The 25,317-nt window shown below is 40.2% G+C and overlaps 1 protein-coding gene across 1 annotated transcript in view; it reads left to right on the top strand.

Moving 5' to 3' along the window:
* FNDC3B (fibronectin type III domain containing 3B) overlaps positions 1-25,317 on the top strand; it is a 208,635-nt gene that overhangs the window by 14,505 nt on the left and 168,813 nt on the right. The gene's annotated exons all lie outside the window — the stretch shown is intronic.

Below are 25,317 nucleotides of genomic sequence, written 5' to 3'. Positions count from 1 at the left end.
ATGTGGGTGGCTGGGTGGTGTGGTTTAGTTCCAGTCCCACCCACAAACTGCTTAGTATTTCCTAATTTAGGAAGGTCCATATGAAACAATTTGTAGAGTGAAGTTGTAGTTGTTAATGTGGATAGCCAAACAGATCCTGTGATAATTTTAATTATCATTACTAGCCAGAACTGGCTGTCACTTTTGGGAGAAAAATCATTAAGTAAGTGTTGGCAAATAAACAATGTGATTGTTATATGCTCTTGGTAGATAGCAGAGTGCCTAACAGAGGTGATGCATTTCCTCATCCCCATTTTACAGCTGAGGAAACAAGACGCAGAGGTGGAATAACTGAAGGTGCTTGTTCCTTGGGGCTTGCAGCAGTTGAAGCTGAACTAGAATTCTTCTTAGTGGTCTGCATGTATTGAGAGCTTCCCTCCCCAACATGGGACTTGACAAGCCTCCTGGCAGTGCCTGAGTGCAGTTTGAGTACCTCTGAAAGTCTCTCCCAGAGGAGGGTTGCTGGCAGCTTGGCAAGAGGGAAGTAACTATTTGGCTTCTGCTTAGTATATTGTATCTCTAGGAAATCTTTGTAAAAGGCTGACTTGTTATGGGTAAGGGGGGTGAAAACAGTTTTCTTACGCATGCCAACTAAGCTTTTGCAAGGTAATAAAATTGTCAGTAGGCTGTACAGCATACACTTAATTTAGTAAGGTTACTGTTCTTTTTTAGAAAGGTTAAAGTTATCCTGGCTTACTTGTAATTTATATTATGGGTAAGCACATAAAGTCATATTTCCATAAGAGGAGGAAATACTGTTCACTTTCCCTGGCTGATTCCATCTACTTCAGTAGCTAATCTTTGGATTTTTATTTTAATGTTGTGCCCAACTCTGATTAGCCTAGCTCCTGCTTCTTCTCGCTGGTTCTTATTGTTCCTTAATGTCACATCCTTGTTGGCTCTGAGACCGTATGAATAAATCTTGCACAGTGCTAGCAAACCTTGCTGGAGCGCTGTGCATTCAAGCAGTTGGGTAAGTCTGCACCCATGGCATGGCTGATTCACAGTGTTAGCAGCTCACAGGTTAAACTGTGGTCAGTTAGCTATCCGGCTCTTTGTATATTGAGGATAACTTCATTTTGACTATGCCATGCTAACTTTTCTTTACCAGTGTTGCACATATTAAGTCAGATGCTGGCTAAATAATAGCTAACACAGCTATCTTTCCAACCAAAGGTGTAATCTCATCAGAGAACTCACTTGGATTTGTTTGACAGGACCTGTTTTATATAGAACAACAATAGTGATTATGTTCATATCTTTCAGTTCCTTATCACTGGAATCCTAAATTGACTTTGGATTGTTTTAGCTGAACGCTGTGCTTTACTAACGGGATGTAATTACACTGGTCATCCTGCTTTCCTCTCAGTTGAAAGATTTTGGGCCTGACTTGGCCACTGAGATAATTCATCAGTCTCTTTGATACAGGTGCAATTTTTACCTCTTTCCAAATACTGAGTGGAAAAGTTTCAGGTTTTTTTTCCTGTACCATTTGCCCTATTTGCACTTGTGTTTTTTAGTGGTGTTATACACTGTTATATTTCAGTCCTTCCTAATTTGTTTTAAAAGCAGCTCATTTTTTGTTTTCCTGCAAGTCATGATTATTTTTTTTGTCTGAATTATCTTGACTTCAGTCTTGGTTTCACTTGCCAATTTCATGTAGTTCTAGTTCACTTTTGTCACTGTCCTTTCCCTCCTTTACTCTTTGTTATACTGCATTATATTTAGGTTGTCTTCTTTTTACTATGGGATCAGAGTAGGTTTTTAACCAAAGTTTTCCTTTTTCTCAGATGAGGGGATCTCTTCATAGTTGCCTGTCTTTTAAAAAAAACAAAAAACAAACATAAAAATTCAGTGTAGTAAATTTACTTTCACATCAGTTTTCCCTCACTTCTAATCAGTTTTGGGAAACTAGCTTTTGTTCTTTTAAACCTAAACTGCATGATAAATCCAATTAATCTCCCTCTAATAATGTTAAAATGCTGTGGCAATTCAAAAACTTGGGGGATGACCCTGACTGATTCTGTGGAGATGAAACTTCCAGCTGGGGTTTGTGTAGAAGGCAGAAGGATAGTAAAACATTGGTTTTGTTCTCCCCCCCCCCCCCCAGGTTGTATGTGTATGGTGTAGCAAAGTTTTGTTTGCTGTTGAGCTACGTTTGAATTCCCTTTGTGGTGTAAATCAAATAATTCTCTAAATATGTTGTAGGCAGTGGGGGAAGGAAATGGTTTCACAAGTGTTTGCAGTACAGAACTTGGCGGATCACCTTCCTTAAGTAGTTAAACATCATGATATTAAAAAAGCAGGTGCTGCAATCCAACTCCGTTTGAATATTGATAGATAAAATACTACAGAGGTACATCAAAGTGCAAGTTCATGGCCTGATTACACAACTCTGAGTTAGTGCTGCTACTGAAAGGTCAGTCCTGCCTCCAGCTCCATTTATTCCTATTGCTTCTCTTGGTTTGGCTCAACAAGTTAGACCCCTGGGTTGATCTGGGAGTTAACTCTAGACCTGTCCGAGCGCAGGCAGAGGGGCGGTAGCAGGGGTCTGGTGTACTCTGCTGGTGTTGGTCTGCTGTTTGGCTTGCTTCAGCCTTTCCTGATCCTGCACTCACACAACCTGGCTATGGATTTCAAGCCAAGCCAAGGATGGCGTATGATCCCTCCTCCTGCCGATGGCGTGTGATCCCTCCTCCTGCCCTGGCCATGATGTGCCTTGGGGCACCTCTTGCAGCTGCCACCCTCAGCCATGACAGCACCTTCCTCCAGCCAGCAGGGATGGTCCTGCTGAGGTACAGTGCAAGGGGGAGTCATCCTCTACGTATTTCCACCCATGGTGTCCTTTACTTTGGCTTTAGCCTATTTAGTACTCATGCTGCTTGAAATCACAGTGTTGGTTATCATTCTCCCTCTCTGCTGGTCTTGCCACTTCACCACCACCTTCCACACTAAAGGAAAAGGGTTAAGGGAAGGTAAGTGCAAAAATGTTACAGGTAAAATCTCCTGGTCTTGTCAGTGTTCTTTCTCTACAGCTTAAAGAATTCCTTTAGTAGAACTTAGCAAGCCATGTGTCAGTTAAAAGGACAGTTTGACTACCTGGGTTTGATTTACATTACTTTTTGCCCTTCAGTGTTCATTTTAGTTGCCTGTCCCGATACCTCAATTTCTTCCTACTTTGAAACTCTCTCCTCTTTGTTTCTCATATTTGAAGAAGTGGGCTTTCACATCCTGTATATGAAAGGATGTCAGGAAAGGGCTTCCTTTTCTCTTCTGAACAGCTTGAGGTGGAGATCTTGTCTGTTTTTATATTTACTCAGTGCAAGGTGCTTTGTGCTGAGCAGCAGCCATTTAGCCTTCCTGGAACAGTGTACGCTGCAAGAACACAAATACCCCAGATCTATAGAAATATTGTCTCACAGGTAGAGGTACAGCTTGGCTTCTCCCTTGGACAAGGTGTCCCTGGCAGTCCCTGCGACCTGTGCCTCTCCTGTGTGGTTTGAATTCTGCATTAACTCTGTGTGGTAAGAGGACCTGCTAATTACTGCTAAAATTTGGTATTTAATAGCTACTTAGAGGCAGAACTTGTATGGGAGGGAAGAGTTTATAGATAAAAGTTGGTCATTGCTTGTTAATTAAAGTCTGTCTTTTGTCAGGAGTAATTAGTGCAGCATTGGTAAGAGATAAACAAAAGTTCAGACAAAATACAGCTGAGCTGTAATCTGTTAAAGCCTGAAATAGCAAAGAGTCTGTTTGACTTGAAGTGCTTGTCCACAAATCTTTGATTTCAGCCCTTAAAGGGGAAGGGATAGCAAGCTCTGAAGCACAAGCACAACTCTAGTGCCGAAATACCACAGTATGAATGAATAATAGAAAGGTATCTGTAACAGAGGTATCTTGGTTGTATGCTGGATTCCAGGCGGTGTAAAGAGCTATTAGATTATTAAGGTCTCCTTTTAGTAATATCTTGGTTGGAAATCTCAGCTACTAGGATGCATCCAAAAAGAAGCTTGCTGAGATATGGTGCAAAGCTTAATGAAGTCTGTTTGGTTTTTCCACCCACGAATGTAGCCCTAGGGTCATGTTTCCCTATATGTGTGTGTATATATATAGAGAGAGAGAGAGGTCTGCCCTTAGACAATGGGCTTAATTGAGTGCAGCTGAGCTTACATAGGTTCACCTACACTATGGCTACATTTGCACTTGCTGTTTTTCTTCACTTACATCATGGGAGACTTGGTTTCAGCAGTAGGCTTTGTCTTGCTGAAGGGTGAGGGAATGATTTAAATGTGGGCATGAGGGAGAGCTGGGATTCCGGACATGGAATAAGGAGGTCTGTGTAATGCAGAAGGAATTCCAAGCATCTTTTTGGTTAATTCTGTTTTTCAGAGGACTGCTAATGTGGCTTGATGGAAACTTGCATGACAAGTGCAGCTCAGGGTTTTTTGATTATTTCTAAAAATGGTTTTCTAAAGTCTTCCTGAATGTCTTTCTGAATTGGCAATACTCACACTTAAGACAAAACAACTAAAAAAAGCCAATCTTTTTACCTTTATTTTTTAATTAAACTACTGTTAATACCTTGGCGAATACTCCAAACACTGAATCTATTTTGCGCCAAACAAAAAAGAGCCCTGATCCCACCTGATTCAATTAAATTTATGCTTTCCTACTCAAGGACTGAATTTTACTGTGCTTGGCATACTGCACTGGAAATGCCTTATTTTTCCTAACAATAGGTTTGATTTTATAAGGAAAAATATATTTCCGCAATATTTGCAAAAGCCTTAACAGCATTCCTTAGTAAGTTGTAGTTGGTGTTTCCAGGACACACAGAAGGATTTTACATGCTAGTTTTTTGTTACCAAAGTAGAGACATATAATTAAATTAACTAAAAAACAACCAACCCAAACCAACTTGTCAGAAATGGACCTCAGAAATGTCCATTTGGCATTTGGTTTCTCTGGAACTGAATTTGGAAAAGCATCGGAAGGGACTTTATATCCTCTGAAATGCTCCATTATCTTTTCCATTTCCCCCACTTTCGTACAGATGCTCACTTTCTGTAGTGATTATTCAGTTTAGAGTAAACAGTGGGATTTTGACAAGTGTATAGGTAGCCTTTTCTCTGATTCACAGCACAATAACTTCATCATTTTCAAGGTATTTGTCCCTAAAATTGTGAAGTTTCTAAGCTGTTAAAATGATGTCAGTGATCTGATAAGCTTCAGTCGCTTGCATTAAGATTGTGACATTCATGACTAATGTCAGACAATAGTGTTAAAGAACCCTTTGAGGGACAAAGAAATGCAGTAATGGGGATGAGCTTTTTGAGGAAATTTTCCCCTGATGAATTGGTACCTGTGTACACTAGCTTCTCAGTAGGTTTAATGGTTTACGTTGTGCCTGCCTGATCCCTGGCAGGGTGGACGGGGCTTTGAGCAACCTGGTGTAGTGGAAGGTGTCCCTGCCCATGGCAGGGGGTTGGAACTGGATGAGCTTTAAAGTCTCTTCCAACCCAAACCATTCTATGATTCTGTGGTTTTGCAGATTGAGATGCTGCTTTGAAAATAAAAGCTGAGGATACAGGAGAATATACAATTTATGTGAATTTTGGAGAAAAACTCAAAAACCATTTTTTTTTTTGGATGTCATGTCTTTAAATAAGTTTTGTTGCATACAGTTGTCTTGGAGGAAGCCTTGAATCTTGTGAATTTGCTTCATGTTTGTCATTTAACTTCACTGAACTGAAAAGATGTCATTGAACCTCATCAGAAAAAAATTAACTGTTGTGTTTAGTTTCTTCCCATTTTTTTTTTTTTCTTCAGTATTACTCAGCAGTGGTCTTTAGCTGGATTGTTCAGATTAAATTAGGAAATAGCATTGTTTTATAGGTCTTGTGTTGTACACTTGAATTGATGGTATATAATTAGACCATTTTGCTTCCATTTGACATCTTTTAACTAATTAGTTATTTGGTTTGCTTTATTTTGCATTACTTTATTTTCAGTTGATTAAGTATGCTTACTTCTCTAAGGGTACAAAATTAAGAACATGCTAATTGCACAACAATTTTGGCATGTGTAGATTGCCTCAGTGTCACCTAAGGACAAAGACTTCTCTGCTTACATTGCTGGTTCTTTTCGCTCTGTGCCTTGTGGGCAGATGTGTCAGACCAGACACTGCTCTCCAAATTCTATTCCTCGCTCCTGCAGTCCAGTCAAAGCTTGTTGGCAACGTCTAATGTAGGTACTCACCCTTGGAAACTGCTTGATCTCAGCTTTTAAATGTTTGGACCCACTAGCTCAGTGAGTCTGGAGGATTAGTAGTGGGACAGCGGAGTGATCTCAAAGAAGTGAAGACCAAAAGGTATTATGTATCCAACAGTGTGAATTATGCCTGGAAACCAGCAGGCCTCATCTGGGAGCTGTCATTAGCTGAGTGGGCGGTTGTGGTGCTCCCTGTTGCTGATTTGAGTAAATTTGGATTGTGGGTATTGAACATCAGCAAAGTAATGCTCTGGCTATGAAATACTTGAGTGTAGTGTTTCTAGAAGCAAGTTTTACCCAGGCATTGAGTGCTCTGGAATAAACATGACTTTATTATGAAGTTCTTGCTCTGATTTGTGAGCAAATCAAGATGTAGTTTGTTTGGATTTTGGTTTGACATTACTTACTAATGTGAGGGACTGGGTAGGATCTAACCTGTGCCAGCTAATAAGGCCAACAGAAATGAGAGAAGACACTACAGTTTTACTTTTGTTGCTGAAGTGCTGACTGAAGCCTGAGTGTGTCCAAGCACCTGGTGTTCAGACAAGATACATAATTCTTTCTCTAGAGCTGTTTTTCGAAGGGAATACTGCTCTTATAAAAACTGAGTCTGTTGCCACAGTTGATTAAATATCTTCAGGTGTGCTTTGCCACAAGAAGAGGTGAAGGAGGTTTCTCTTGTGGCAGTGGTGATTTTTCTAGTCTATCCTGTGTCGTGTTTTAAAACTGTATCTGTAATGTTTATATTTGAACTGTATTAATAAAATCCCCTCTATGAGTTTGTGCTAAGTGTGGTGTCAAAGTACCTAGCAGCAGGACATCCCTGAATGTTGTGGTGATCATTGGGTGTTGAATTCAGCATTGCATTAGACCAGCCAGGGTTGGGAGGGTGTGTTCATGTGTACGTGCTATTGGGACACAGGGGTCAGTACACGGGGATGTTACCTTGTAATGGGTCTTCTGTGGCCATAAGCTGCCAGTATAATTGACAGAAATGAGAATATCCTTTGGCTAAAGATGTATTAAAACATTCTAAACTGCTCTGAAAAACATCATCTTTATAGAGTACTAGGAATGGTAGCTGGTATTCTGAAGTCTTATACAAATGGAGCATTAGCCTCTTTTCTCTCCAGTGAAACCAGAGTGATTTGGTGTTCTTAAAAAACAAGATGTATTTAAATAGAGACTGGCAAAGATGTCAAGTGAAAGTACTATTTATTACTGAGGCTAGATTTGGATGAATCTTTATTAGAAAAATAACAAACATCACTTATAAACCTTTAGAGAATTGTATTTTTAAAAGATCCAAGTGTCATAGCTGCAATTTTGTCCTGTCAGAATTTTATTTTTTTTTTTTCTTGAAATGCTTGCTTTCTTTCATTGCACAGCTGCCCTCATTCCAGAGATGGCAACCTTGGCTTTACCTCAACTGTTTGTCAGTGTTTAGCTTCAGATGTTGGCTGTTCTCCTCAAAGGAAGAGACAGCAAGCTACTGAAGTGTCAAGAGTGCACTAGAAGGATGGAATCCTGATTTTAATATGAGTGATTTTTAAGATTTGCCTGCTGTTGATTAAGAAAGGCAGCTACTGACTGCTGAGAAAGTGTTAGATGTGAATCGTCAACTTGGATATTTGTTTTGTGGGGCTTGAAGCTGGTCAAGCAGGGAAGGGTTGCATAGCAGGGTATGATGTGACTGACTATCCCTCTGTATATACACCATGTAATTTAGGTGACTTAGGTGACTCAATTGAAAACTTCAGATTTCTGTACCCCAGAAAGCCCAGTTCTGAATGTGTTTGGCTCTGAGTTGGTTGCATGAGGAGGTAGGATAGACACCAGTGGCTGCAGCACCACCCCCTGCCAGCTGCTTGGAGATCTGTTAAACTTTTGTTTAAAACCGCGTGCCTGTTACCATAACTTTTGGTCCATTTTGGTGAATGAACCATCTCTGTAATGAGGGTGGCCAATGGAGCTCTCTGGTGTGGGCTGGAGCTGTGCTGCTCCTCCTTGCTCCCCTCCTGCGTGTGCTACGGGCAGCTGCCTGCCACAACTGGGATCTGGCTCTGCAAATGAGACAGGATGTTTGCTTTTGTGGAGTGCAGTTGTTGAGGAAATTTAAACGAAGGGATTGCTTGAAAGGTCAGGCCACCTTAACCAGATTAGGCCCTTAAGATGAGGGTTATGGGCGTAGTTTAAAGCACCTTATCAGGAGAGGTTGGGGAAGGATGTGCTCTTGATAGCCAGTGTTGGAAAGCCATGTTGCGTCACTTCTCTTTGGACTGCAGTGCGACAGCGGGGTTGAGTATGGCTAAAATGGAAATTTGAAGGAGCTGATTTATCTGAATGTGCGAGGCTGCAACCATTGTGGGGAAATCTGTGGAGAGGCTCTGCCCAGCCCCCCAGAGGCATTACACACCCAAACCAACATTGCACATGCCAAAACCCAGCGTGCTCAATGACAGATAAGAAGGAATGCACAGTATTTTAAGTATCATAAAGCTGGATATCCTTTGTGCAGGAAATTTCCTGTCCACAGGAATTTATTTTTCAACAGAAAAATCCACAAAATGGAAGTGGGGGAGGGAGACTTGCACATGGTAGATGAGAAGTTTCTAATTTTTCTATCTTAAGTGAAGAAACAGGAAGGTTTTGGAGAACAGAAAAACACACACCCTTTATGTATTGATAAACTACTAACATGCTTAGTTGCTCATTGAATATTCATCGATTTGTGTTTATCACTGTCAACACTGTACAGCAATTAACCGTTAGATTCTTTGGAAAAGAGACTTTTGAACATTTCAGTTAAAAAGGCATTTACTTCCAAGGATGGCTGAGCCTTGAGATGGGGGCAGCCAGAGCAGAGCCCTCCAGACTGACCTCCACCAGGCTCTGTTGCGTGTTTTGCCTTCATGTTTATAGTGAATTAAAGCCTAAATCATAAAGCAGGGTTTATTGATGATTTGCAATCTGGTTAATCTCATAGTGAAACTTGTGTACTTTGCTAAAGCAGCACTGCTGCTGCCTGCTCCCCTATTGACTGCAGGGTTTGCTTACAGTGTGGTGGGGTCAGCAGCCGCTGGAGCAGCAGAGGAGTGCTTATAGCTTCCTGCTATGAAAATACTTTTGTAAGGCTGTATATGCTTCCTTCTGTAAACTTCAGATATAATTCACTTGATCTCCTGAATGTGGCTTTGTATTCTGGAATAGCTGTTGCTAACAAAGACCTACAGCTATTAAATACAATGAGAATTTATTGTTTACCAAGATTTTTTTCTTTTGTGTTTGGGGTTGTTTTGTTTTTGTTTTTTTTTTTGTGCGTGTTTATAGTATGAATCCAATAAAGGATTCATTTACCTGTAGACACAATTAAAAGCAAGACATATTTAGTAATTCAGTAAAACTTACAGAAAGAAGGCAGTGTAATGAAGAGGTGAGGCGTTAATGAAGTACCTCTCTTTCTGTCTTCCCTGTGCTAATGAAAAGAGAAAAGAATTTGGTAGATGTGTGGTGTTCTTAAGGTTTATAGCTGGACTTTGTTTTTGGAAATACAAGGATTATGGTGTGTATTCGATTTCTTAACCTATTTTCTCTGCATTCCCAGCACCAAAGAGAAGGCTTTCTAAAACAAAGCTAAACTTATCATGCTGAGATTGCACTTTTTGAGGCTGGAGTAACATGTTCTAACAGAAATCCCACTTGATGAGAACACTTTAGTCGTGGAATCTTTGGTATGTGCCAGTGGCAGGAGCTGCACTCCCTGGTACGCTGCTCTGTTCTTGAAGCAAGTATGTGAAAGGCTTTGGGATACAGGCCCACTGTGCTTTGAGAGTGAAGAACGCACCATTGGCCTACAGGTTTTTGTAGCAGGTTAAGTCCAGGAAAAAGTGAGTTTTTTCTCTTCAACATTTTGCTTTAAAGTCTTTAGCAATTCTTTGAACTTGCTTATTTTTAAACATGGTTTAAGCATTCTAAGGATTTAAAGATAAATGAAGATAACTATACCTATCATGTAGATGAGCACATATATATGTGTGTACATGTACATATCTCATAACTTACGTGATGATCTTAAACCTCTGATTAGATATGGGGACAGTAAGACCCTGAATGTAGACTACAGGAGATAGAGCTACCAAGGGAAACTGTAAAAGTAATTATCAGATTTATTGTACTGATGAACAGTGGCCTGATGCTATTGTACTAAACAGACTTCTCCCCCCTTGTTTTATTTTCGGGCCACTGGCATGCCTTTAAATGCTGAAATTTGAATCCAGCATAGAATTTTATGCACCTGTTCTGCATCTTGGTATCTTCTCACCAGTGATTAAGTTTTTTGGGTATGGTTTTAAAAAAATCTTTTTGTGATCTCTATCTAGTGTTTGACTGTATGTTGTACTAAATATAACATAAAGTCTAAAATAAATACTTTATCATTTTGTCTGCTATACCCATTTTTATTTGAGATAGGGATCTCACTTGCTTTAGTTCTTCATTACTGGTTTCCCAGCAGCTAAGTAACTTGATGACAAATGTAGATGCCCGTTACAGGAACAGTCGTAGACCTGGCAGCTGGCATATAATGCATGCTGCATATTAAACTGCACTAAATCGTGCTTTTCCCATAGTAATCCTTCCTGGAGAGGGAGGGGTGACTTCTGAGAGTGGGTTTCCAGTCTGCTAGCTGGTTTAAAAATTACATTGGCTTAACAGCTAAGTAGTTCTGAAATTAGATACCACCACACTTCTGCATTTTTGATCAGTTTTCTGTTAATCTTCATGAATTCTTAATCCTCTTACAACCCAATGATGCTTCAGCATTCGTGGTATCAGCAGAATGCTGTCAGTGATTGTACTACTGCTTTATTATTAGCATAGGTACTTTCTCCATATTTAATAGATAGGGAGACTCAACCCACTTGTGTTTGTTACAGGAAGGAAACTACTAGTAACAGAGCAACTTTCATAGAATCATAGAATCGTTAGGGTTGGAAAGGACCTTAAGATCATCTAGTTCCAACTCCCTGCCGTGGGCAGGGACACCTTACGCTAAATCATATCACCCAAGGCCTCGTCCAACCTGGTCTTGAACACCGCCAGGGGATGGAGCATTCACAGCCTCCCTGGGCAACCCATCCAGTGCCTCACCACCCTAACAGGAAAGAATTTCCTTCTTATATCCAACTTAAACTTCCCCTGTTTAAGTTTTAACCTGTTACCCCTTATCCTGTCACTACAGTCTCTAATGAAGAGTCCCTCTCCAGCATCCCTATAGGCCCCCTTCAGATACTGGAAGGCTGCTATGAGGTCTCCATGCAGCTTTCTCTTCTCCAGGCTGAACAGCCCCAACTTCCTCAGCCTGTCTTCATACTGGAGGTGCTCCAGTCCCCTGATCATCCTCGTGGCCCTTCTCTGGACTTGTTCCAACAGTTCCATGTCCTTTTTTTTATGTTGAGGACACCAGAACTGCACACAATACTCCAGGTGAGGTCTCGCAAGAGCAGAGTAGAGGGGCAGGATCACCTCCTTCGACCTGCTGGTCATGCTCCTTTTGAACTTTCCTTAATTTAATCAATTCAAGAAGTGTTAAAAACAGTGAAAGCCTTCAAGACTTATGTACCTCAGTGTATTCTTAATAATATATATTGTCTGCTCAATACATGTGAGAACGAATGTGTCATTCATTACTTCTAACTAAGTATTCATCTGAGATTTCTGCACCACTAATGTGTATGGATGAGAAGGATTAAAAAGCAGCAGAGCGTCCACAGTTTCTTCAGCTACAAATTCAAAGACAAAAGGTTGTAACAGGTTGAGTTTTTGATTGAAATGATAATAAATCTTGTTCTGCTCTTCCTTGAACAGAGAAGACACTGAGAGTGAAGTTACTTGTAATGGTGCTGAATTTCATATTACTAATTTCCAAGTATTTAAAACTGTAATCAGTGATTACTTCTTGGTGTAGAGCTGTAGCACTCACTTTAATATGTTGCACTCTAAGAAGCTGCTTTATGAATTGTAAGATACCTCTGGCACCTGTCGGGTGGTGAGAAGATACACCCAGAAATCTGTGATTTAGGTTATCCATAACAGGGCTTGATGCAATGCCTAGGAACACAGAACAGGATTAGAGAGAAATCTTATCATTGAAGTTTCATCTGGGGCAATGGAAAAAATTAGTCAGAATTCATGAAGGATGAAGGAATTTTCTTAGCATCAGGAGGAAGATGAGATTCTGAACAGCTGTTTGGTTTTGGGGGGGGGCTTCTCTGCAGTGTGCTCCATTGCTGTACACTCATCAGCAGGTTAAAACAGCTCTGAACACCCGGGCTGTCTTTCTCTATCAACCTGGAATTTGACTGGGGACTAGAAAGAGAAGCAGGAGGAGGAATATATTAACATAAGAGAGAGTGGGAGTGCTTTTTTCTACATGGGTCCATTACCTTTGAGACTTTTTATTAAAATTGTTGCATGGACATGTCATCTTCTTTCTCTGCCCCAAGAAGAACATGCTGTGGTGTAGGTAAGAAACAATGTCAGTTAGTTTTTCTTATTTTTTTTTTAACCAGATATTAGCATATCAAATGACGGAAAAATATGTACCCTTCCTCTAGGAATTAGGGACCAAATGTGACCCACTTGAATTTCGGAGACCTGTGAAGGTTTTTGCTGGAAGAACAAGTGGGGTTAATGAGTAGGCTTTTGTCACCGATTAACTGGGTACTGTATTGTTAAGGTGGGTATCCATATGGGCTCTGCTCTGCTGAGCACTGCCAAAATGTGACTGAACTGGGTCAGAATGTAAATATTAAAGAACTGAGATTATGCTGTACTTTTGGTGATAGCACCTGGGTGTTCCAGTTTATTCACACAAACTGTGTGTGCCTCGATAGTGCTCTCCTGGGTGTTAAAGCAGTGGAATAAAATCTCGTTGGGCCACGTGTCAGTTACAGCATTCAGGTAAAATTGAGCGCAACCAAATTTCACTGGGAAAGCTTGTTCCTTGCTTGCATTCTGTGCTGATGCCGGCAGGCTGCCTGCAGAGCTCTTCAGGCTAACTCCTGGTTTTGCTGGCATTTTGAACTTTCTGCCTCCAGTGCTGAAGATAAACTGCTGTCAACCCCCATTTTATTTTTAAAAATCTATTCATATTCATATATACTATATTTCTATATTTGATGTGGAAATCGTTCTAAGAGGACATAAACTTTGTGTAACATTCTTTGCTCCATCAGGATTTCTGTGAATTTCTCTTGCAATACGCAAAGTGTGGTGCATGTCCAGGAAAAGCTGAATACTGGAGACTGTCAGGATGTGGTAAAGTGTTTATGCAAGGTACAGCAGAAAATGTTTTTAAAGAATTAGCCTTTCTTGTAGATTCAGTCTTTTTCGTGCTTGAATTCCTTCAACTTGAGTTTTGAGGGTGATTTTCTTTTGTTTGAAGGACTTGCTTGTTTTGTGGTCATCTGTTTATTGGAATTCTGTGAATGAACTGTGTGTTATTTGTACCTTCTCCCCAACCCTTCAAAACTACTTAAGGTTTTTTTTTAAGGTCATTTTCCCCATTCCCATACACTAGCCAAGTCGAAGTCCATTTCTTGAAATTCAGTTTTGTATATTTTGACACATAAAGCTATTTTTTTGCTGTCTTTCTGGAACACTTCAAGTTTTTAATTCTAGCTAGAATTATAAATGAAATATTCTGGGGATGATGTGGAGGGTGTTTATACTTCTTTCTGGGAAGCTACAGTCTTGTGAATGTTTGTTGCTAGAGGTTTATCTCTGACAAAATGATTTTGTTTAGAAGGACCCAAAGATAAACTCTGATTTTATTTTCACATGCTGCTAGTCTACTCTGAGGCTTGCACAATGGAGCTACCCCATGTTTTTAAGTAGCAAGCAGGTTGTTTATGCCAATTTGGGAAAAGAATGAAGTTTACCTTCTGAAAATGAGTGGAGCAGGGAAAGAACAAAGGTGTTTTGGCCAGTGCCTGTGGTACTGCTTTCCCCTGGCTTGTCTCTGGGGCTGAATGGGAAGGGGGTGATCCTGATGCATGGCTTTGTGACTGCCACCTGCCTTTGCTTAGCCCATGCAAGGTGCATCCCTGTTTGTCATGGCCTCCTCCCATTCAGTAGAGGTGGTGTGAAACATTCCTGAGACAAATACTAAATAACTTTTTGGTAGCATTTTGGGCTGGGAGGGCTCTCAGCCTGGGGTTTGACAGCAGCATGCTTTCAGCAACAGGCAGGCCAGGAAGTTTATGGTTCCCTGCTGTTCTGCTGGAATAGCGTGTTGCATTCGTGGGGCTGGGGACACCGTTATGCAGCCAGGGAGAGGGAGGGATGTGCTCGGGTATCTCTCAGAGCAGAAATGAAAGTGCATTTGTCTTAAGTCAGGAACATATTTTTTCTCTTGATTAAAACCCCCCTGATGCTCAGTAAGACCAGCCTTTGTATGGTTCACCTCTAGAGAGTACAATTTCTTCCTTTCTGTGGATTTCTTAAATGTATTTGAATAGACTCTAGACTCTTGCACTTCAGAAGTTTGGTATGCAGCTATGGAAATGAATTTATTCAAGTGTAACAAGGGAAAATGAAACAGCAGTTACATGTGGCATGAAGCTTCAAAGTTGGTTTGCTTTCTGCTGCTTGTCCGTTCAAATTTTTTGCTTGACTAGAATTGTGTCATTTAAAGGATGCGGAAAGCTAACTTTAGTTTCATGACTTTAATTGACTTCCTTGGAGCTGTGTGTGGTTGTATCAACAGGGAAGCATAAAGAAGCATAACTGACCCCTTTTTTCTTATTAAATAATAATTTTGCATTAAAAAATTACTGCAGGTTGTCCGTGGAGATATTTACCTTCCTTTACCTAGATCAGTTTCTGGTTCTTATTATTGTCTTGTGTATGTGCCTATTGACGTTCCAAAAAGAATGTTCTGTTGCTTTCTTTGAAGCACCTTAATTATTATTTGTCTTTAAAATCTTACTTTCTGCAGAGTTGTGTGGGCTACTTAGTGCATGAGTGCTTGTCTCCAACACCCAGAGGTGTTGCCCCTGTTGCTCTGTGGGCATGGGTGTCCTCTCATAAAGCACCTGAGCTGCCTTTCCTCAAAATTCATTTTTTTATGGGAACCTGCAGGTTAATGCTGACTGTGTTTATCCTAAATGGAGTCTGTTTAGACTTGGATGGTCACAACTATGTCCTTCAAGTTTTTGGGAAACAATAAACTGTGGGTATCCATCTGCAGAGCTGGTGTAAGAACACATTTCCTCCCCTTTTTTCTCTGTTTTCCTTTCAGCCTATGCTCACAGTAACAGCAAGCTGTCATGATGTTTTCTCCTGTTTTGGAGCTAAAAGCAGTAAGGAAGAACATTATGGATGATACTTTGTAGTTAAAACCCCCTAAGAGCCAAAAAAGATAGATTGCCTTTAGATTGACTCTTTCAGGGGTTATTCCTGAAGGCTAGCAATGGCTGTGAACTGGAAGGTATGTGCTGCTGCTTCTAGGATTTAGGAGGATTCTCAGCAATCTTAAGAAATTTTTTATTATGTGGAAAAAAAAAAAAGAGTGTAAGGTATGTTAATAAGCTTTCAGTACTGATACTACCTTTTCATGTTCTGCCAACACTGAAAGCTGTAATATTAAAGTCAATAGGTGAAATATTAGGGGGAAATTCAGGTTAGATGTACAGAAGAAGTTCTTTACTGTGAGGGTGGTGAGGCACTGGAATAGGTTGCCCAGGGAAGTGGTAAATGCTCTGTCCCTGGCAGTGTTCAAGGCCAGGTTGGACAGAGCCTTGGGTGACATGGTCTAGGGTGAGGAGTCCCTGCTCATGGCAGGGGAGTTGGAACTAGGCAATCTTGAGGCCCTTTCCAACCCAAGCCATTCTATGATTTTAATGAACAAACACTTTTAACTTAGTAATGAGTAACTCCTGTAACTAGGATTAATAGGACTGGGGCTGTTGCCTTTTAACCATACCCACGGCACGTAGAGGGGAGAGCATCTGTCTCCCTGGCACTGTGCCACCGTACCTTTCCACCAGCACTGCTGGGTTTGCTGCGATTTTTAAGTGATGTTGGTTTCCCAGTTCATAATACAAGTTGTCCAATACTCCACTGTGTTGCTTATTATCAAAGAAGAATACCAATTTATTTTTATTCATAGTAACTTTTAGCTTTCCATTGCCTGAATGAATTGGCAGAGCATGGGAATTAATTTAGTTATAAGGGTGAGGACTCAAAATTCGATATGAGCAAGCTGAGTGTTGGTAACCCCACTGGACTGTCTCCTGCTGTATCAACATGTTGTGGTTTAAACCAGGAGATGCAGAATCAGGTCAAAATACACCACAGCAGCAACAGGAAGGACAGGAAGGTGTTACCAAGAAGGAGAAAAATGACTGCTACTGCTGAACCCAGGACACAACAGAACTTCATTTCTCCTCCAGTCTGTGTTACAAGCTGTGCCACATTTCAGACAGGTAACAAAACCCAAAGGTTTTCCTTTTTTAACCCATTTAATAGATGATGTGAGCTTTATAGCTGCATTAGTTGGCATATTCAGTGTGATGGAGATTCAGCATTTTCTGTCCAGATAAATAGAGAACCTGTGTCTTCCCACCTTAAAGAAAACAAAACCCCCAAGTACTCTGCATTTAAAGATTCAGTGTTTTTGATTCTTTAATGCTTTATTATCATTGGAGATAAAAATCAGATACCTGGAGTAGGAGAGGCTTCTTTCCTGTAAGGGGCTGCATACCCAAATTACTCAATTGAAAATGGAACAATGGTTTGATGATGCTGTGTATGTGTGGTTTCTTTCTTTTTTGTGGTTTTTGAGTTGCTGGTGTTTGAGTTTTTTTAATACAAGTTCCTGCCTACCTCAAAGTAAGAGAAGCCTTCATAAGTAGCATATTATTTTCATTTTCATGAAGCAGTTCAGAAAAGTAAAAATCTCTTGTATGTTTTACTTTGTTCTGAGAAAGTGAGGAATGGTGAAACAATAACTTTTCTCTTGGTGCTGAGAAGTTCTAGAGTGACAGGTTTGGGTGGTGGATTTTGAGTTGGTTTGGGGTTGGTTTTTTTTTGTCAATCATGCAGTTTAGACACTTACATTCTATAATAATGGGTTCAGCTTTCCTTCTACATGAGAAAGTTCTCCAGCAGCTATCCAGAGGTACTCCATTGCAGTGGCCGCTCTGTTGAATGCCTGTTCTTGAATCTCAGGGCTGAATGGGAGATCTGTCTGAAGCGGTTTCCCACAATAACACAATGAGCCACTTTGTCAGCACAGCATCAGCACAGAGTCAGGACAACAAAAAAGTTTGTCTTACACAAAGGTGTGCTGAAGTCTTGTTGCAAATGGAATTTGGTATGCGTGCTTTTCAAGCACTGTAGGTTGATAAGATAGATATCCTTCTTTTTCATCGTAGTTTAATGAGCAGTAAAAAACAACCAACAAACCCACTCCATTGATTTCAGTAGATTATCCACTGCACAGGAAATATAGAAAAGATAACCAGGTCTTTGTGATATTATTGCAGGGAGGTTATTATTTGAGAGAGCAGAGATGAGGAGGAGGGTATTTATCACCAAATGCTATGCTTATCAGCCTCTGACTGTGATTAATACTTTGGCTATTAGATGGAGGCGGAAAGCAAACAGATGAAGTATATGCCTTATCTGACTTGCACCTTTGTGCAGGAACTTCTCTTCATGTAGAGGTTTTGCTGGTGTCCCCAGGCATGTGCAGTCTTCATCCAGGGGAGTTCAACATATCAGCAGACTGCTAATAAAACTATTAAGGGTGCATAAAGATGTATTCTGGTGCAAATGTCTGCAGGGTTGAGGCCCAAATTGTAGACAGGTGTAGGTCTGGATTGAAGGGGTTTGTTCCTCCTCAAGTGAGTAGTTGGAGTAACTTGGTATTTGTTTGAAACAGTGTTTAAGCTTTTGTGACGTTGTGAATTTCATTTACAAATTGCTTTTGTCAGAGGCATTATAGAGTGTAGAGAACCTGAAGGGATTATCATTTAATTAGGAAACATGCAACATTGTCTCTGTTGGACAGAATGGCCTTTTGCTATTAGGGGACCAGTTCGTGCCCTTGCATTAGGGGACCAGTTCGGACCAGATCGTAGGATGGGGAGATGTCAGGGAACTGTCATTCTGTACTCCTCACCCTGGCATGTGGGGGACTCCAGCTGGAAGGGTTCTGTCCTCTCCTGTTGGCCAGTGAAGAGGGGGATGTCAGTAAAATTGAAAGGTCCCACTTTGTGCCTGTTCTTGTGATGTGGCTTGTGGTCTCTTAGAACAGCACAGAGAGGCTGAGTCCAGTTGGTAGTGTATTGTACAGCTGTCAGTTGATCAGCACCCAGAACTCTTACTCAGTATTTCTGTGAGGGTGGACAAGCAGGGATGAATTAACTTGAAATGTTGATTACTTATTGTATTTTTGGAATTGCATAAATTAATTTTCCTTTTAAAAAAAATGTTTAATGTAGTTGCTATTTAATGCAAATTGTGCCAGAAGAAATTCTATAATTAGATGGGGTTTTTAAAGGTAAAAACCTAACATTAAAACTGTAAAGAAATAGCAGTACAAAAAATCGTGGAAACAAAATAATTGGCCTCCCATTGTGCAAGAAGAGTTAACCTCAGCCTATTGCTCTTGTCACTAATATGCAGGAAGGTGAGGAAAGAAATGCGTGAGGACTTGGAAGGAAAGGGATATAAATAGCAAAAATGACTAACTTAAACTGGTGTTTTTGCATGTTTTAGAATTGATTTTGAGCAGCAGATGAATTTGAGTGAGAATGTTATGGAGGCACTGGATTAGCTCATCTGCCTGTGGCTTTCTGCTCAGCTGTAGCTAATATGAGCCTCATAAAACTTGTGTTGATCTGTTTCTCTTCTGGTGTATTTTATTTCGTTAAATCCAGTGCCATTACGTCTTCACCTGAATATGACTGCCCTTTGGGGCACTTACTTTCCCCAGGTAGATGTGGTGGTGGGAGGAGGGTGGGTTGGCTTTTCCTGTGCAACTTTTCAGAAGATTCCGCTCTGGAAAACTAGGGCAAAAAAACTAGTGGCGTGAAGTTTTCCTTTGATAAAAGACTGCTTTGTGCACCAGCTTGCTTTATTCTGGTGTTTCATCAGAACTATTGTATGCTGATGAGTTGTACTTGCCTTGTGAAATAATACACTTCTGTATGATGCCGTTTGACCTCATCTCCCCATTCCTGATGCTTGAAGTTATTTAGTTACTCCGTTTCATCCCAAGGTTGAGCTAGGGACCTTTTTTTTATATATAGTTTGTTTGTTCCGAAATGACAAACATTTCCTGTGAGGGCTGGTGGCATTGCCAAATTGTTGTTCTTTGAAAAGAATGGAGTTTCAAGTCTTGAAAACTTGAGGTCAAATTTTAGATTTAAATAAATGCAGACTACCAAAAATCATTGTATCATTATGCTTTGGATAGCATTAATAATCTTAATAATCTTACATCAGTGTGGGGGAAAACACCATTAACTTTCCTTAATCTCTTATAGAATTGAATTCTGCTAATTCCATCTTTAGAGATGGAATGCATCATGGACGTTGAAATGTGTTGTTATTTAAAATAAAGTAGAGGGGAATAAACCCACTGATTAATTGCAGTGGTTAAGTTTTGAGAGGTTGTTTATGCTTTTCAGCTTGCTGGAGATAGGATCCAGCTACTGGTGGTGGTCTTGTCTGTGAAATGGCACATGGAACAAGCAGCAGGCATTTTACTGCCTCTTCATAAACTGACTGTGAGCTTTGTAGGTAGGCATTCCCTCTAATCTGATTTCTTTTGTCATAACAGATTTTTAAAATTGCATGTACTTCTTCAAATTTGTTACGAAGAAGCCCGTCTGTTTGGGTGCTTTCAAATTAATCTACCGTGTTTGCAATTAAACAGAGAAAGAATGCTTTCAGGTTTCAGTCGCCCTTCAGACGGATGTGATTTAACTAAACTAATGAACACACATCAGACAAGACAAATTCCAGACTGTTTGTGCCTTGACCAACCATCTGTGCGCATACCTCCAGGTACTGCTCATGTCTCAAGAGGCTTTTCTACATGAGCAATTATTACCACTCCTTTTTGAATTCAAGTGGCAAGCCATGGCAAGAGTCTCTTGAAAGCAGCTATATTTACCGCTCTGCTTTTCAGTGGAAATATAATTGCATTATGTATTTCTTAATTAATCTTAAATTTCAACATGTGCTGTACAAAATGCAATACGAAAATGTGGCTGTGTGTAAGCTCTTTCACCTCTTGCATGCAAACACGAGCATCAACAGTAACATGCAGAAGTGCTTCTCATTGAGAGTTTTCCTAGTGGGTCATGTACTCATTTTAAATTCTTAATGTCTGTGTATGTGTGTGTACAAATAAATCATGGGGGTGTGTATACATATTCTGTTTGTACATACTAGCAATTTTTTCCTGGTCAATCTTTTCTTTCATTATTTTTGAGTTTGTTCAAAATATCTCTGGAAAAAGCACCTATTTCTTCAACTACATAATGATCAGCAGTGACATGATTTGACATACCAGACCTCAATATGGTTCTTCAATTCCACATACAGACTCCTGGAAAACAGCAAATTGTTCCAAGAATATTTCTTTTTATTGAGGAAGAATAACATGTGCTGCAGGTAATGGCTGCTGCAGATGCAAAAGGATTTTTATTCTCATTGCATTTCGCTGCATTTCTTTGCAGAAGTGAGATACCTTCTGGAAATATTTTGAGTCTTCCCTGTTTTCAGGGCCTGTCTTTCTAAAGCCGTGTTTGACTTCACATTGGTGGTAGGTGGGACTCCTCTAACATGAGCCTGTGATTCCATACATATTTTTTTAACTATGGCAAAAATATTTTAAGTGACTCCTACTTCCTCTTGTCCTGGTTATAACAACACAGGTATTTGAGGGTCTGTGTAGCGTGGTGGATGGGGAAACTGTTCAAACTAGCTGTGCAGATAACATTGGAGGGTTTGCATTGGTTGTGCTGTTAGGATGTGGTTTGGAGGGTGCAGATCAAGTATCACGAATACTTCCCTTCTGTGGTCAGAGAACTGCTGATTTCTGAATATCCTCATTGCAGAACCTGTGATTTCTGGTGTTTGTTATAAAGGCAGGATAGCTCATGGTTACTGAACATGACAGTTAGACATTTGTCCTAAAGTTAGGTAAGGGAAGGTTGAGCACCAGTGCACCTCTGGCTTTGACGGTTGCCATTGCATTTGAGCTTCATCTCGTGGAAAGCAATTTGACAAATTGGTGGTCTTCAGTGATGCATCTGGTGGCCAGGAGGGGCTGAGGTCACAGCTGGCTCAGGAGGTGGCTGGGCCATGGGCAAATGGCTTGTCATGTCTGAGGACAAATCTTGTAGAAAATCTGAGGTGTTTTTGTTTGCTTGTTTATTACTTGCTGCATGCATTTGGGCTTGTGCGTGTGTCTGTGTATGTACATGCACCATCTGCATATGAACTTCCTAATCTTGAACTTGTAAGGGTTTTTTTAGGCTGTAAAGAGAAAATTTTTCCTTTTAAAATTTTATACTATGTGTGGTTTGAATCTTTTCTATAGTAATGCTGAGACCGTAGCTTCAGACTCTGTGCAGGATGTTCTTTTATTATCAGACAGAATAACCTTAACTAACCACTGCACGAGTGCAAATGTGTGTTTAGTCCTGGATTTCTGTTGTATTTTAAGTAAACCAGGATATGTGGCTCTACTAGGTATTAGAAAGCTGTCATCAGAATTCATCTTTGTAGTACTTTTGTAACTCCAGATGACTGATAAAAAAGCAGAACTCGCTGTTCAGTAGATTTTAATGATCTTCTTCAGGAAAATAAAAATTGAGCCTTTGCAGAGAAGGGGTCACAGGACTGAATAGTCAGAACTCTTCTTGCTTTTGCCAGGTTCTCTGAATTTGACTGCCGTAGCTCGAAAAGGTTCTTCAGCTTTGTAATAGACAGACAGTGGAAAAAAATCCCGAAAAGAAGAATGTTCTTGGCTTATAGCCCCATTAATAGCATGGGTAAGACCTGCTAGGAAAAGCAGGACTTGGTTATCTTGATGTGGTTCACACTGCTTTTGGAATTTCAGGAGAACTCTGACATAACCTGTTAGGTCATATTAATTGACCATACATACTCATTGGTTTTTAGATAGTTACAGTTTGTTCTTCTGTGTGTTTAAATTTTCTCTCTAGTGCCATGTGCAACTAATTTATGTATTACGAATTCACATATTGAATTAATTTAAGGAAACCAAGTCATCTCAGTGATCAATAGAAGGCTGCAGTACTGAACTGGAAATCAGGTTTGTAACAGTAACTTGCAAACTTCAAAAGGCTTGTAAGTTTGGTTTGGAGAGAGAAACATCAAACTTGGATGGTTCTCTACAGCAGGATGGGAAGCTGTGATTTCCCATATTCCTGGAGGTAGCTAGACAGGGAGATGCAGCCTCTTGCTCCATGTTGGCATTGCTGTGGTCCGTTCCAGCCAAACCTAGGGAATGTAGACACACAGGAAATATCTTTTTTAAATTTAAATATAGTCAGCTTTCTAGACAAAACCCCAAATTTGAATTAGTACCTGAAAAATAAGCTGTGGGTTAGTATTTGGCAGTTCATATTTTAGCTAAGGAAGAGTTTTCATATCCTGAAATGTGACCTGGCTTGTTGAGTTCTTGTCTGGTGTTTTCTCCCACTGATGTTTTGGAATCTACAAGAAAAAGAAGGTGCTTGTGTTCAGACCTCACCTTTGTATCAGTCAAGTTTGCTTATGTGAGCATCCCTTGAGGTAGTGGGAATACTAGATTTTAGGAAGGGTGTGAATGCAAGGTGAATAAATCTCTTTTAAGTAGATTCATCTAGCTCCGCATGAAGTACTTCTATGTCAAATACTGCTAAAAAAAATATAATATGAATGCCTGTGGCCAGCTGTGCTTTGTAGACAGTACTGTTGCTGGCATTATCTCTGGTGGGGTCATACCAGACCTGACAAATAAAGGAAGCCCTTTTTATTTCTTTTTCCTTTTTTTTCCCCCACCCCCTTTAATATGAGGCAAGTATAGACATGGCTGTAGTGACAAACCATTAATAAAGCAAAAGGAATGCAGCTGTAAAACTTTAAATAATGACATGTAGCAAATAAATGTCAACATATTGGTGGTTGTGCTTGGAATGGAAATATTGCTAGGAAAATATGTAGCTTGAAGCTAGTCTGGCTTTTTTTCCTTAAGAAAATAGCATTGGTGTGACGCTTAAGCTCCATTAAAACTGGGGCTTTTGGATTTGGACTAGATGAACACGTCATTTGAAGGGGGGATATTATTTGCATGGGTTTAAAATAGTTCCTATGAATATCACATTTTTTAAAAATAGTCTTTTTTTTTCCCCTATATATGCATAAACGCACACTCTATAGATACATAACTACATGTATAACCAGTGTAGTTTGAGGTACAACTGAGTATTGAGTGAATCAGTCAATTCCCATTGAAAGTTGCTAACTCATAATTACTTTTATTATGCTTTTTTGGTCCTTTTCTTAATCCCAAGTGTTTAAGAAATGGTTCAAAACTTTACATGTTTCTTCTTCTCACTAATTTTAAACAAGCAAATAAAAATCTCAGTTATATTGCCCTGCTCCTTCCCCTCCACCACCAAAACCCAACGCCAATGAATATTGGTTGTGGACTTGGATCTTTCTCAAAATTAAAGCCTGAGGCTCTAAAGTAATGAGAAGCAAAAGATTTAGAAGAATCTCCAAATATTGCAAAACTTCAGGGGGAAATGTGTTGAGCAAAGCTTCTGAGCTGTTGGACAGATTCCTTAGCCCACATAATGGTTGGGTCAGAGCCTTGAATGACTAAAGCAGGGAGGCTTGGGTCATCAATAGACCCATGCCAGATCAGAGAGCTTGATTCTATTGTCTACAGTAGTGTTTAGCAAGTGTCCTTATTCTTTACTCCATGGGTATATAGACTGCAGGGCAGATTATTCAGCATAGTGGTGACAGTAGGACTAAAACACAGCCAGACTCTGGGATGAAGCAGTTGATGCAGGCAGGAGATGGGACTTGAATCCTGGTTGTGGCTGTGCCATCCTCTTAACAGCTGTGTCTCAAGAACTTTCTGAGAAGTGCTGCCTTGTAATTGAGTCTCAAATGAAAGGAGTGATTTCATTTAAAGGTGGATGAAAATAGATTGGTTCTGTTTATATCCCAGTGAAGTGATGATCAGAAAAGTGGTGGTTTTGCATGGATAAGAACATTGGAAATTGCTGTGAAAGTCCTGCTAAATTTGGTACTGAGTTAAATTAAAATGCTGGTCTTGAGAGGTATGGCTGGAGGAAACAGGGCTAAGTTTGCATGTCTTCTGAAAAAAAAATACACTTTTAGTCCTTTGGTACTACTCAGATATGAAGGGGGCTTGTGTGATAACAAGTAAAAGATAGATGTGACTCAGTCTCTGTTGGCGCCACCATCACTTTCAGATCGCAAGTGGTCTTCTTCATGGACTGGAATACCAGCTCCTGGTGAGGCTGATGTTTCTGATCATCAGGTTGCTCTGCAGGTGATAGGATTGTGACGAGCTCTAACAGAGACTGGTGATAATGGAGAATGTATTTCAACTAAACTATTTTTGTTGTTAAACTAAAATTATCTGTATCTTTATAAAGTCTAGCAGTACCCGGGGGCAGAGCAGGTATGGTGATGTTAAGGTTGCAGCATCTGTGGACCACATGCTCCAACACTGGTGAGGCTCAAACCTTTGTCTCCTCTGGAACAAATGAATTAAACTCCTGGTTTACAGCTCTGTAGTGAAGTGCTCCATATAAATACTAGATCCCACAATGCTCTTCCTCATGAATGGGGATTTTCCTGTTGTTCTTTGCCAAAAATTCTCCTCTCTGTACTCTGGTGGTCTTGTGCCAGCTGATTACCTGGCTGTTGACAGCCATC

Source organism: Pezoporus wallicus, unplaced genomic scaffold (assembly GCF_028554395.1).
Source record: "Pezoporus wallicus isolate ANWC-B61680 ecotype Strahan unplaced genomic scaffold, APGP_CSIRO_Pwel_v1 contig_6899, whole genome shotgun sequence".
Classification (NCBI taxonomy): domain Eukaryota; kingdom Metazoa; phylum Chordata; class Aves; order Psittaciformes; family Psittacidae; genus Pezoporus; species Pezoporus wallicus.
The sequence above is the reverse complement of the archived record's forward strand: the minus strand, read 5'-3'. Positions and strand labels throughout refer to the sequence as shown.